The sequence below is a fragment of the Adiantum capillus-veneris genome, chromosome 1, assembly GCF_014529385.1.
Source record: "Adiantum capillus-veneris isolate H3 chromosome 1, ASM1452938v2, whole genome shotgun sequence".
Classification (NCBI taxonomy): domain Eukaryota; kingdom Viridiplantae; phylum Streptophyta; class Polypodiopsida; order Polypodiales; family Pteridaceae; genus Adiantum; species Adiantum capillus-veneris.
In genome coordinates, this window is record NC_140931.1 from 11,784,093 (window position 1) to 11,796,916 (window position 12,824).

Here is a 12,824-nt window from a genome sequence, read left to right on the forward strand (position 1 = left end):
ATCTAGAGATATGTCAAGGGCTCAGCTAGCAAGTGCTTACTCTTTGGAAATAGTGAAGCATCCATAGTTGATACACTGATTTGGATTATGCAGGTTGTGTGGACACTAGACGATCCACATCTGGCTACATTTTCTTGTTTGTTGGAGCGGTACTTTCTTGGAGATCATGTATCCAGAATTGCACTTTGTCTTCCACCATTGATGTATGTTGCAGTTTCTAGTTCTAGTAAGAAAGATGTGTGGTTATCTCGTATAGTGGGAGATTTTGGTATACACCAGACCCCAATGCCACATTGTGACAGTCAAAGTGCGATTGCATTAGCAAAGAACCCCGTGTTTCACTCCAAGTCGAAACACATAGACGTGAGATATCATGTGGTACGGGATATTTTGGCTAGCAAACGCATTGAACTAGTCAAAGTTCACACGGATGAAAACCCAATGGATGCTCTAACAAAGAGCCTAGTCTCAGAGCAGTTCGCATACTCCATAGAGACGATGGGCATAGGGTGAAGCTATAGTCATGCTTCACAATTTTGTACATTTGTACATCGTAATCCATACATTCTTTAACCACTTGGGCCACGTTGGCCTTCAAGTGGGAGATTGTTAGGTTTCAGGCCCGTGGCCAATTATGGTTGGGCGTGCGACCACCCACTTATTGTTTTGGTTATAGTGAACAATAAGGAGAGTGAGAGGATTTCTCTCAGAAGCTCCACCAAACATGTCTCCTACATCCCCTTCTCTCCATTCCTTCCCTTGCACTCACTGCACAACATCCACAACAACACAGCCCGTCGACCGGAGGATCTATAGTGGAGAAGATGCCAACTAGGAGAGAAGTGTAGCGGAGTGTATCGCCGTGCGCATGTGTGTGTAGGAAGGGGGAAGGAGAAGATGAGAGGAGCACACAGTCTTGGGGAAACCCTGCACTCTAGAAGGAGAGAGTGTGAGAGTCTCTTTATTAGTTTGTATATAAGAGAATGTAAAAGGGTTAGTGAGTTAGTGAGTGTAGGGAAAGTGTCTGGGCGGCTGGCCACATGGCCTTTACCCAACAATCTCCCACTTAAAGGCCAATCTGGTCGTAAGTGGTGACTAAATCTAGTATGTACAACCTTTAAGCACGACAACTTCACCCTTGTAAAAAACTATTTAACCTACACCCATTAACTCGATGCAATGTGCAAACCGCTCCATAGCTAAGCTCTTTGTAAGCGCATCTGCTTGGTTGTCATCAGTGTGGACCTTGGCAAGCTCCAAATGCTTATCTGTCAATGCATCTTGAATGAGATGATACCTCACCTCAATGTGTTTTGACTTGGAATGAAACACGAAATTCCTTGCCAAAGCAATGGCATCACGATGTAAAATTGGAACCTGTTGGATGTCTAAATCTCCCACTAAATGTGCCAACCATATAGCTTCCTTGTTGGCATCTGGCACCACAACATACTTAGCCTCTGTAATGGAAGATGATCTCCAAGAAATGGCTCCTCCTACAATATGAAAATGTAGCCAGACGTAGATCTCCTACAATTTCTACAACCCGCATAATCTGCATCCATGTAACCAACAAAAGATGCATCAATGTTGTCAAAGCGTAAACATCTGCTTGCTATACCCTTAAAATATTTGAGGATGTGTTTCACTGCTATCCAATGCTGCTTTCCAAGATTAGCCATATACTGACTAACCACTCCCACTATAAATCCAATGTTTGGCCTCGTAGCTACCATAGCATACATAAGACAGCCTACAGCCGAAGAGTATGGCACACTTGCCATTTTTGCTCTCTCAACATTTGACTTGGGAGAATCTTCCTTGCAAAGTTTCAGATATGATGGTAGTGGTGTACTCAGTGCCTTCCCCCTCTGCATATTGAAACGCTGCAAGACCTTGTGGTTATAGAATTCCTGAGATAACTCAAGAATGCCTTTTTTCCTATCTCTCTTGTTACGCATAACAAGAAAATGGTTTGATTCCAAATCCTTTATAGCAAAGTTTTTGCTTCGCATTTGCTTCAATTTGGCAATCTCCTCAGTGGACTTTCCTACAATGAGCATGTCATCTGAATCTTGTAATTCAATGGTGTGTTAGGTGTCCTGCTAATAATGTGTATCTACTTATGCCCAAAAACCTTAAGTCAGGTTCACCATAGAAAGCATGGTTATGACTCGCTCTTAAGGTGTTCGAGTCATGCTTTCTGTAGTTCTATTTTGTTAGATGTGTAAGGTGCAATAAGTTGTCTCTTAATACCTCTCTTACTTTAAAAATTCTCAAACTCCTTGGAGATGTATTCTCCACCATTGTCAGTCCTCGAGCATTTGGTCTTCTTGCCAAATTGATTCTCTACCAATGCTAAGAATTTTTGGAAAGTAGAGAAGACTCATTGATCCTTATGTCATAAAGTATGTGATGAAAATGGCCTATGAACTTTGAGAATAGCGGAATTAAGAGAATTAGAGTGAGCATTTTTGTAAGGTTCCTTTGAGAACATAGAGGGTGAACTTAATTGATGGTAGGAACATAAACATATTACTTAATTAACTTGGCATGAAAAATAAATTTGCAAGAGAGAGTATAAGAGAACATGACAATAGTTGAGGACCGGATTTACTTGGAGCCGATCCCCCCTCCGAAAGGCGTTTGTATTATAGATTCTCCCATCAAAAGAGACTTGGTACAATACAATATTTGTGTTCCTTGTGACCTAGGTGATGCAATGAAGATGAAAAGCTTCATGCATTACAAGCATAACATAAAAATTTACAAAAAGCATTACCTATCCCAAGCCCCAGTCCAAAGGCCTCAAACACCTTCAAAGGTGGAGAGAGCTAGCGGGGAATGAGGGTAGGGAAGAGGAAGAAGAATCAATCATAGGAGAAAGAAATGGTTCCTCACTTATCATCACTCTTCTTGCTTAGCATAGCATAATAGCATAGTAATGAAGATGAAGAAGATGGCAAGCTTAGCATTGAGGCATGGCACTTGGTTGGATTTTAATTCCATAGCCAAGAGTGTTGGTGTAGGCTCTCAACTTCTCAATAAGCTTGGAGAAGGAGATGGAGCTCTTGCACTTTGCTCTTCACACAATGAGAGAGTGTATGTGTGTGGGGGGGGAGGGTATACCCCCTCTCGTGCTTGGTCCACCTCTCTCTCTCTCTCTCTCTCTCTCTCTCTCTCTCTCTCTCTCTCTCTCTCTCGTTTATTATTTAACTATATCATTTGGACACGTGTCCTCTTTTTCCTCTTTGAGAGAAAGAACTTAATTATTTATTTTTATGCATCTAAATTTTCATTGGACCCCTTTAAATCCTATCCAATAGGATTCAAGCACATCATGAGGGCCAAATGGGGAGGATCTTGACGTCTGTCTTTTATGCTTCTTAAGTTATCGTGTTTGAATTGAACACTTCAAGCACCTTGGTCATTTAAGCATGAAAATTGTTTATGCCTCTTGAGAGATCATGTTTGAATTGAACACTTTAAGAACCTTAGTAATTTAAGCATGAGAAGCACATCAAGCTTGGGCAAGGTTCCCACAAACACCTTAAGCACCTTAGTTAACAAGTTAAACAAGCACCTCATGCTTGGGTAGGATTCCCACCTCAAGGTCAGCCCTAGCTTGCCTAAGGTCAAAGGACTTTTTAACACTAACTTTTAGAGGTCTTTAATGAAGCTAACCCTAAGGTATTTAAGCTCCATTAGCTAGCATTTCTCTTTAACAAACCATCTCTCATTGCTCTTTAACAAACCATCTCTCATTTGGACCCCTTTAACCTTGGCCCTGTGTTGAGACAGATCCATAAGCACATGACTATATTCTAACCCTTATTCCCGTTTATTCTCTCACATTAAATGATCAATTTAATATGAGAAAATCATTTGGATTGGTTAGATATTAGGTTTTATGACATTGTTAAGCTCCATTAGGTAGCATTGCTCTTTAACATACCATCTCTCATTTGGACCCCTTTGACCTTGGTCCCATGTTGAGACAAATCTACAACCACATGTCTATATTCTAACCCTTGTTCCCGTTTATTCTCCCACATTAGATGATCAGGTTTAATATGAGAAAATCATTTGGGTTGGCTAGATATTATATTTTATGACATTACCTCTCTCTTGAAATCATACTCGTCTTTGACTATGAGATAGAAGAGATAAAGTCTTAGTCATTAGTCTACATTTCTTAGCGGGAAGAGGATCCCTTTTCACCCTACGACATCATTCGAGAATGGCTGACTAGTCCACTTGGTGCTTGGGAGAAGTAGTTGCTGCAAGCATGTCTGCTCTTTAGTTTATATCATACTCCTAAAGTAGAGTAACAAATTCTACTTGGTGTTTGAGCGACGTCGTCATCACAAACATGATTCTAAGCATGCATACTATTTAAATTTGAGCACAAAAGGGGAATAGTCTTATAAGACAAAAACTTGTTCATTTAGAAAGCATTTACATTTGCTTACTCTAGTTTAGCATTGTATGCATTGACAAGGTTCATACTATCCTTAAGCTGTATTCCTTGCATCCATCTAGAATCTTCAAAAAGGATAGATTTTGAACTTAATAAGATACCGTCAGGTTATCTTACCATATCATAGTACCTTGCCTTCATGCCAAAGGATAGCTTCGGGTTGTAGTACCTCTTCTTGGTCTTTGATTTCTGGAGGGTCTTCAGTAATTGGTTCTGTTGGTGGCTCTCCTTTGCAGGGCTTAAGTAGGCTCACATGAAAAGCATTGTGTATGAGCCAATGGTTGGGCAACTTGAGTTGATAAGCCATGTCATTGATTGGCTTCAAGATTTGAAAAGGACCATATTATCTTTTTGCTAGTTTAGCATAATACTTTTCATGGCCCATAGGATTTTTGCCCGTCGTTTGTCTTAATCAAGCCTTGGGAAACTTAAGTAAGGCCCAATCATTTTCTTTGAACGTTAAGGCCCTTCTGTGCTTGTCAGCAACAAATTTTTGCCTTTGTTGAGAGATGGATATAGCCTCCTTAACCTTTTGAAAATATTCTTGTAGGTCACGGCTATACTCATCAGAAACGAAGATCTTCCCATGTACTTTAAGTAGCAAGGGACTTGTAGGTCTTCCCTCTATGATTTCAAAAGGTTCTTTTCCCGTAGTAGTATGGACAGTATTATTGTACGCATAATCTACAAGAGGTAAGTACTTCTTCCATTGTGAGCGTTGATATACTTCTATGACATAAGTCTTTAGTAGATCGAGTGTCATAAGATTGGCTATATCACTTTGGCCATCCGTTTATGGGTGATAGGCCGAAGAGAAATTTAATCTTGTACCTAGATTTTCAAAGAGACCTTTCCAAAAATTACTAGTCATTCTAGGATCTCTATCTAGCACGATGGATGTTGGTAATCCATGGTGTTTGAAAATCCGAGATATGAAGAGGGTTGCCATTTGGTGTGCCTTAATAGTCTTTTTGATAGGAATAAAGTGTGCTTGCTTGCTAAACCAGTCAAGTATCGTCCATATTCCCATATTCCCATGGATAGACTTGGGTAATCCAAAGATAAAATCCATGGATATACTCTCCCATGGTGAATTAGGGATTGGCAATGGCTGGAGTAATCCAGGTTTCTTCCCTCTATCATACTTAGTCTTTTGACATACCACACATTTTGAAACATACTCTTGTATGTCCACTTTCATGGTAGGCCAATAGAAGTATGTCTCTACTCCTCGAAGAGTAGGTTGAATTCCTCTATGCTCCGCATAGGGAGGAGCATGGGATTCATACATGACTTTCTCACGAAGGGAGTGGGTAACACATAGCCTATTTCCATGGAGAAGATAACCATCCTGCAAGGTGAATGGTTCCTCTTTCTTCCCCAAAGCAAGGGTTGTCATAACATCTTTAAAGTCAGGGTCAATATCATACTCATCTATCATAGAAGATAGATCATTGTGAGTTGCTATAGACACCGCATTAACTTTTGGTCGTCATGAAAGTGCATCGGCCACTTGATTGTGCTTACCAGCAACGTGAGCAATATGAAAATAAAATTGCGAAAGAAAAATTGCCCACCTCATTTGTTTGTCGGAAAGCTTGGTTTGTATCATGAAGTACTTAAGACTTTAGTGGTCTGTTCATAAAATGAATGGAGTCCCCAATAAATAGTTCTCCATGTGTCTAAGGCATGTAGAATAGCTAAAAGCTCTTTCTCATAAATGCCCAAGACCTGTTCATCCGTATTGAGCCTTCAGCTCTCATATGCTATGGCATGCCCTTCTTGAAGCAAGACTGCTCCAAGGCAATCACCACAAGCATCACATTGGACCTCAAATGGCTTTGAGAGATCCGGAAGCATGAGCACTGGTTGAGAGGTAAGCTTCTCTTTGAGCTCGTCAAAAGAATTTTGCTCCTTAGTAGTCCATGAATACTTAACGTCCTTCTTTGTTAAGTCATGTAATGGTCCTGATATTCGAGAAAAGTTTGCTATGAAGCGCCTCTAGTATGCACACATACTAATAAAGCTTCTTAGCTCATGTAGATTCCTTGGATTAGGCCATGTTTTTATTACCTCTAACTTTGATGGATCCATACGAATACCATCTTGAGAGATAATATGACCTAAGAATTAAATCTCTTGAAGGAAAAATTTGCTTTTCTTTTGGTTGAGAAAAAGCTTGTTCTCCCTTAATGCTTGAAAAATCACTTGGAGATGTTGCTTGTGTTCCTCCAAGGACTTGGAGTAGATGATGATATCATCAAAGAACACTCGAGTGAACTTGTGGTAGGGTCTAAATATTTTCTCCATAAAACAATTGAATGTGGCTGGTGCATTGGTCGAGCCAAAAGGCATGACTAGATATTCATAAAGACCAAACGTTGTACGAAATGCGGTCTTTAGGATATCTTTATCCACTATCCTTATTTGATGATAGCCACTTTTAAGGTCAACCCTACTGAAGTAGGTAGATCCTTGTAGCTTATCAAACATATCTTCTACCTGAGCCACGGGAAATCTTTTTTTGATAGTGATATGGTTTAGTGCTCGATAGTCCACACACATACGGCATGTACCATCTTTCTTTTTCACTAAAAGGACTGGAGAACAAAAGGGAGAGGAGCTAGGCCTCACCATCCCTTTGTCTACCAATTCTTGTACTTGCCTCATGATATCCTCTTGTTGAGCTTGGGAAACTCGATAAAGAGGCTTGTTAGGCTGTGAGCTTCCTGGTAGGAGCTCAATTTGATGATCATCATCCCCTCATTTTGGAGGTAATTCCATAGGGATATCATCAATAAAAACATCTTGGAATCCATTTAGAAAAGTAGACAAGTTTAACTCTTCTTGACTCCTGCCATTTTCATTTGATAAATCATTAGCGTCATTAGTGGTATCTTTTACAAAAATCATGTACGCAAAAACCGAGCTTTTCATTGAACTATCAAAAATTTACAAGTGGTATAGTAGGACCAGATTCATTAGCATCTATATACTGTTGGGGTATAGGCGCATGTGCCTTGCCCGGCCGCCCAGAGTCTGGGTGCCCACTGACTTGTATACCTTATACATAGCATAAGTGTATAGGGGGCTGCTCACTTTTTGAGTCTCCCCACCCATATCTGTGTGTGTCTCCTTCTCTCTCTCTCACTCTCCGTCTGTGGTGCTCCCCGATCCCCTTCAATTGGTATCAGAGCTTTGGCTTCAAGCTCTACGACTTTGTAGAAGGAATCATTTTCTGATTCGGAGTGCAGGTGGGTCTGAAATTAAAAACACAGAGACTGTTTTTCAGGACAGTTTTGGGCTCTATTGTTTTCTTTGTTGCAGACAGCTTACCCGTGCACACTGCAAGTAATAGGCACAAATCAGGTGTTACAAGATCGGGTTTGACTCCCAGGTACAGGTTGAGTCTAGTACTCCCACAGGTGTTGCCAGTTGCAGTTGAGTGGTTCTTCTGCAGTGTTGTGGCTTGCATACATGGTCTTTGAGCGGGTAATGCTCTATGTATGCCTTATGTGGTTTGATGCTCAGGGAGACTAATGTCATTGCATTTTGAGCTCGGCAATGTATGCCTCGAGCATGTTTTTTGGCAGTCACAGGTAGAGAAGATATTTGTGTACTAGATTTGCAGGTGTTTGCAATGATGTATGCAAAGTGTGGAGATTGGTGCATGCATTTGGAGTGCGGTTTGATGCGCTTTGGTTGCTCATGGTTTTGAGCGTGCAGTCAGTTTGGTTACTGGTTTTGTGGCCGTTTTACTGACGAAACTCTGGCGAAATTTTCCCAGGAGTTTTATGCGTATCATTTATGCGATCTAGGTAGAGATTGCGGGTTGCACTTAGCATTTGCGTGCGGTGTTCTCTGCAGGTGGGAGATTTGTGCGTGTGTATGCATCGATACCGCACATTGTGGGCTGGTGATTAGCTCACGGGTTTGACAGGCGTACAGTTATCTTGGCACACTCACAGGAGTGAGTATTGTGATGTATGCTTGTGTGGCTACGAGCTAGGTAGCCGGATTCGAGCACTAATGGCTTGAGGTTTTTCAGCAGGTTTCAGCTACAGGTTTACAAGTTTGCAGGTAGGTTTGAGGGCTTATTTGGGTGCTGAATTTTCAGCCATTGTTTCCTCTTTGCAGGTGTCCATGTATGGCTCAGTTGTAGGCTGATTTGGGACACATTTGTGACTTGTTTATGCAGCTGTTTAAGAGCTGAATTTTGGGGTTGTTTTGGGGCTGATTTGCAGCCATATTTACAGACTTTTGTTGATGCGATTCGAGCCAGTTTAGGGCTGATTTGGTTGACATTTGCTACTCTTTGTTGGTTGCTCTTTTGCGAGCATTATGGCTGATTTTTCATTTGACTTCCAGTGTTATGGTCTGACACAGTTTAATAGTGCAGATTTTGTTGCTTGGAAGGAGCATATGCTTGTTGCATTGACGGATTTGGGGCAGGATAAACCCTTGCGTGGTTTATCGACGAAGCCCAAGTCTATGTGTGATGATGATTGGCAGGATCTTGATGAGTTAGCCATGTCTACGATTCATTTGCATCTGGTTGAGTCCGTTTACTGGCAGGTCTCGAGGGAGACTACAACTCATGCTTTATGGCAGAGTTTACATGCTATGTACGCGACATCCATGTCTACATGGAAGTCTAGTCCCACTTCTATGTCCATGGGAGAGATTGGTCCCACACGCAAGTCTCGACGGCATAGAGACTTGACATGTTGGCATTGTGGACATAGAGGGTACATTAGGCATCGATGTTTCAGGCGTTTGAGACAACGGAGGCGACAGATGCGTGATGCAAATTTGGGCATGACAGATGCTAGTAAGATCAGTACGGTGGTTACTGAGTATGCTTGTGACGGCGATGTCACATTTACATCTAGCTTGTCTTCAGACAATCTTATGTCTACGGATTGCATATCGGATTGCACATTGTCTTCAAATTGGTTACTAGATTCAGATGTTACTTTCCATGTCACGTCGCATCGTGAGTGGTTTAACACGTTTTCTAGTGGGAGACTTGGTTGTGTGCACATGGCTGATGGTATTGTGTATGACATTGAGGGTGCAGGAGACGTATGGTCCTTGCCCAGTGGTATGAGATTTACCCTGCGTCATGTGTGTTATGTGCCAGATCTGAGACGAGATTTGATCTCAGTCAGACAGTTACGGGATAGTGGATGTCGGGTATCGCTGCTTGAGCGATCTTTTGTGTTGCATTTGGGTTCGCTAGTGATTGCGAGAGGTGCTAGAGTTGGCACATGGGGTATACCCATTGCACGTAGTAATGGTGCGAGATGGTCGAGTCTCAATCTTGTTACAGCCATGCAGAGAGCGAGAGACCCGGATAGTCTCTTTTGCTCATGGGTTGTAGGGTGCTTTGCATGGAGTGCAGAGTAGTGAGCTCGTTGTGCACACAGTTGGGGCACAACTTGAGCAGTCACACAGAGAGGTGACAGAGTCAGATATGCATGCTTTGCTAGTGACTGAGGAAAGCAGAGAGTCAGTTGTGCGAGATACTTCTATGCAGGATAGACAGGTATAGCGGTCTTGCTCTAGTGAGTCACGACAAGAGGACGTTGTGAAAGAGTCTATGCATACGGAGTTAGAGCATGAGAGCTCTAGTGAGTCACAGCAGATTGAGTGGTCATGTTTGCAGTGGATGATTGCAGAGGAGACTGAGATGTCAGCGATTATGCAATCATTCCTTTCTATGCTCGACAGTGAGCATGGGGATATAGTTGTGCAGGATATGTCTTCCAGCAAACACCTAGAGCAGCTGGTTTGCTCTGAGGTTGCACGACAGGTTGATGCGTCTTTTGCGGATAGTCAGGAGATGCATGTGGCTGACACACCTTGTCAGTCAGAGATGCCTATTGCCAGGGATATATATGTTGATGCATGCTCCGTAGAGCTAGCAGGGCCCGCTAGCATTGCATCGGCATTCCGTGGTCTCATGTATGAGATGCTGATCTTGAGACCGGATATCGCAGCTGCAGTGGGAGCATTTGCAGTTGGGGTTGTCAGTCGTTTGTTGACTGATGATGGCATAGTGCACGAGGGAGATATGCAGGTATTATATACATACTTGCAGTACGTGTGCGGTACGTCTGGTGGTGTATGGACTTACACGGGAGCAGGACAGCCGGATGCACACGATCACAGCCAGCCAGTGGGCATTGATTGAGAGCGGTTTTCTCTCGCCTTTTGTATACTTTAGACTAGGTTCCCTTGCTTAAAGGCACTGTCGCCTTTAAGTGGGAGGTTGTTGGGGTATAGGTGCCCGTGCCTTGCCCGGCCGCCTAGAGTCTGGGCGCCCACTGACTTGTATACCTTATACATAGCATAAGTGTATAGGGGACTGCTCACTTTTTGAGTCTCCCCACCCATATCTGTGTGTGTCTCCTTCTCTCTCTCTCTCACTCTCCGTCTGTGGTGCTCCCCGATCCCCTTCATATACATGCTCTTTCCCGTGTAGGTGAAGTAGATTCTCTTTTCAGGGAACTTCATGTTGGCATCCATACGGTTGAACCATGGTGCCCCTAGAATAGCATCCTCATGTTGGAGAGGAGAGATGAAAAAGTCTTCTTTGTCGACATAGCTTTGGACATGAAGCCTCGACTTCCCAAATCAAGGAAATAACGGAGGCTTGCTGTCCCTTGAAAGCTGTGTCAGCAGTTACAATATCTCCCATCTCAAAAGCTTGAATACCCAACTTGGTGGCCAACTCTATTGATATGAAATTGTGAGTAGATCCAGGGTCAAACAAGATTAAGGCATCATGTTCCGTTACCTGTATTCAAGCATAAGAGAATCATCAAAGTGCAAGCAAATGGTCACCATAACACACTCATTCAAGTCATCCCACTCATCATTAGTGTAGACATTATCTCTTCTTTCATGCAAGGGTGCAATCAAGCCTTTGTTGATCATCTTGCATACATTGCCAAAGTTTTAGCCATCAAACTTTTTGATGTAGTATTCTTCTCTTTCGGAAGTACTACTCTTTACAACCATGATTACGAGAATATAGCCAAAAACTTTGGGAAAAATTGCATGGGACAATTTCAACAGAGTTTCCCCTAGAATAGGAGCAAAAACCCAAACCAAAATGTACCACAATCAATGTGTAAGAATAGCTAGGAGTGCCAAGAACGCATAAAATGGACTCCCAGAAAAAATCCAGGAGAGTCTCCTTTGTATGAAGATTCATAAATCAACTAAAAAACGCATAAACTGCTCTAAAATGAACCACTAGGCATTTGCTGTGCAAAAAACACTGTTGTGTGACCGCCAACTCGATGTCAAAATCACAAAAAATCGTCTAGATACATATCCTATGGCGAGGGTATCGTAAAGGGGAACTCCAACTACCTGTATCACTGAGGGCATCTCAACATTTGAGAATACCCCAGCTCAAAGAAAACCTCACACTATTGACCCTCTAAAGGCTAATGCAGACACAAAATGACTAGCCACAATCTCAGAAAGGGCTCTTCCGATCCAAGTCTCACAAACGACCGGGAAAACTTCCAAACTAGCCAAAAAAATGGCTCCACACGTAGTACAATAGGCAGTGTTTTCAACTCAACGTACATGAGTGACCACGCTCAAACACGCGCCAAGAGCTGCTTCATGTAGTAAAAGTGCTCCCTGCGGGGATATCTGCTCTTAAAAGAGCTCAGTAGCACTAGGTGTGCTCACACAAAAATGCATCTGTCTGCAGAGAAACTACTGTAAAAAAGACTGCTAAATCTCATGTGAAAGTGCCCTATTTAGAAACCTGGAGAATTTGTGTGTAAACGGGCTAAAAAGCCCCCTGTAACCCGTAACCTACGTGTCAGTGTCACTATGTGCCGAATTCGGCCGCCGAGCCAAAATGCGCTAGTCGAATAGCCGTCAAAGGGATCGCAGTCAAAAATCTTGCCATAAGGTCCGATCGGTGCGCTTGGTGCCGATGCCGTCTGTCACTCCTCTATGGTAGAGGCACCTCACCCGTGCGTGTGGCAAGCACAAATGTCGATCGCGGGAAAATGTTGTTCGCATGAAACATATGTCAGGTCGAATGTTGAAAATCCGCTCGTAATGTAACTAATGTCAAGCCAATGCCGTAACGCAAGAATCGATGTCAAAACGGATCTAATCACCAATGTCAATGTTGTCCCCACCGCCAGACGGGAGTGGGTAGCCGAATAGTTGTAGGGCAATTGCCAAGAGTCAATGCGTGTATGCGCTCGCGCACACACACCAAAAGAGAGCTCTATCTCTACCTCTCACACGCTTGCTCGCTATCTCTCATGGCTATCGTTCAAGCCCTTCTGGAGAGTCGGGGTTC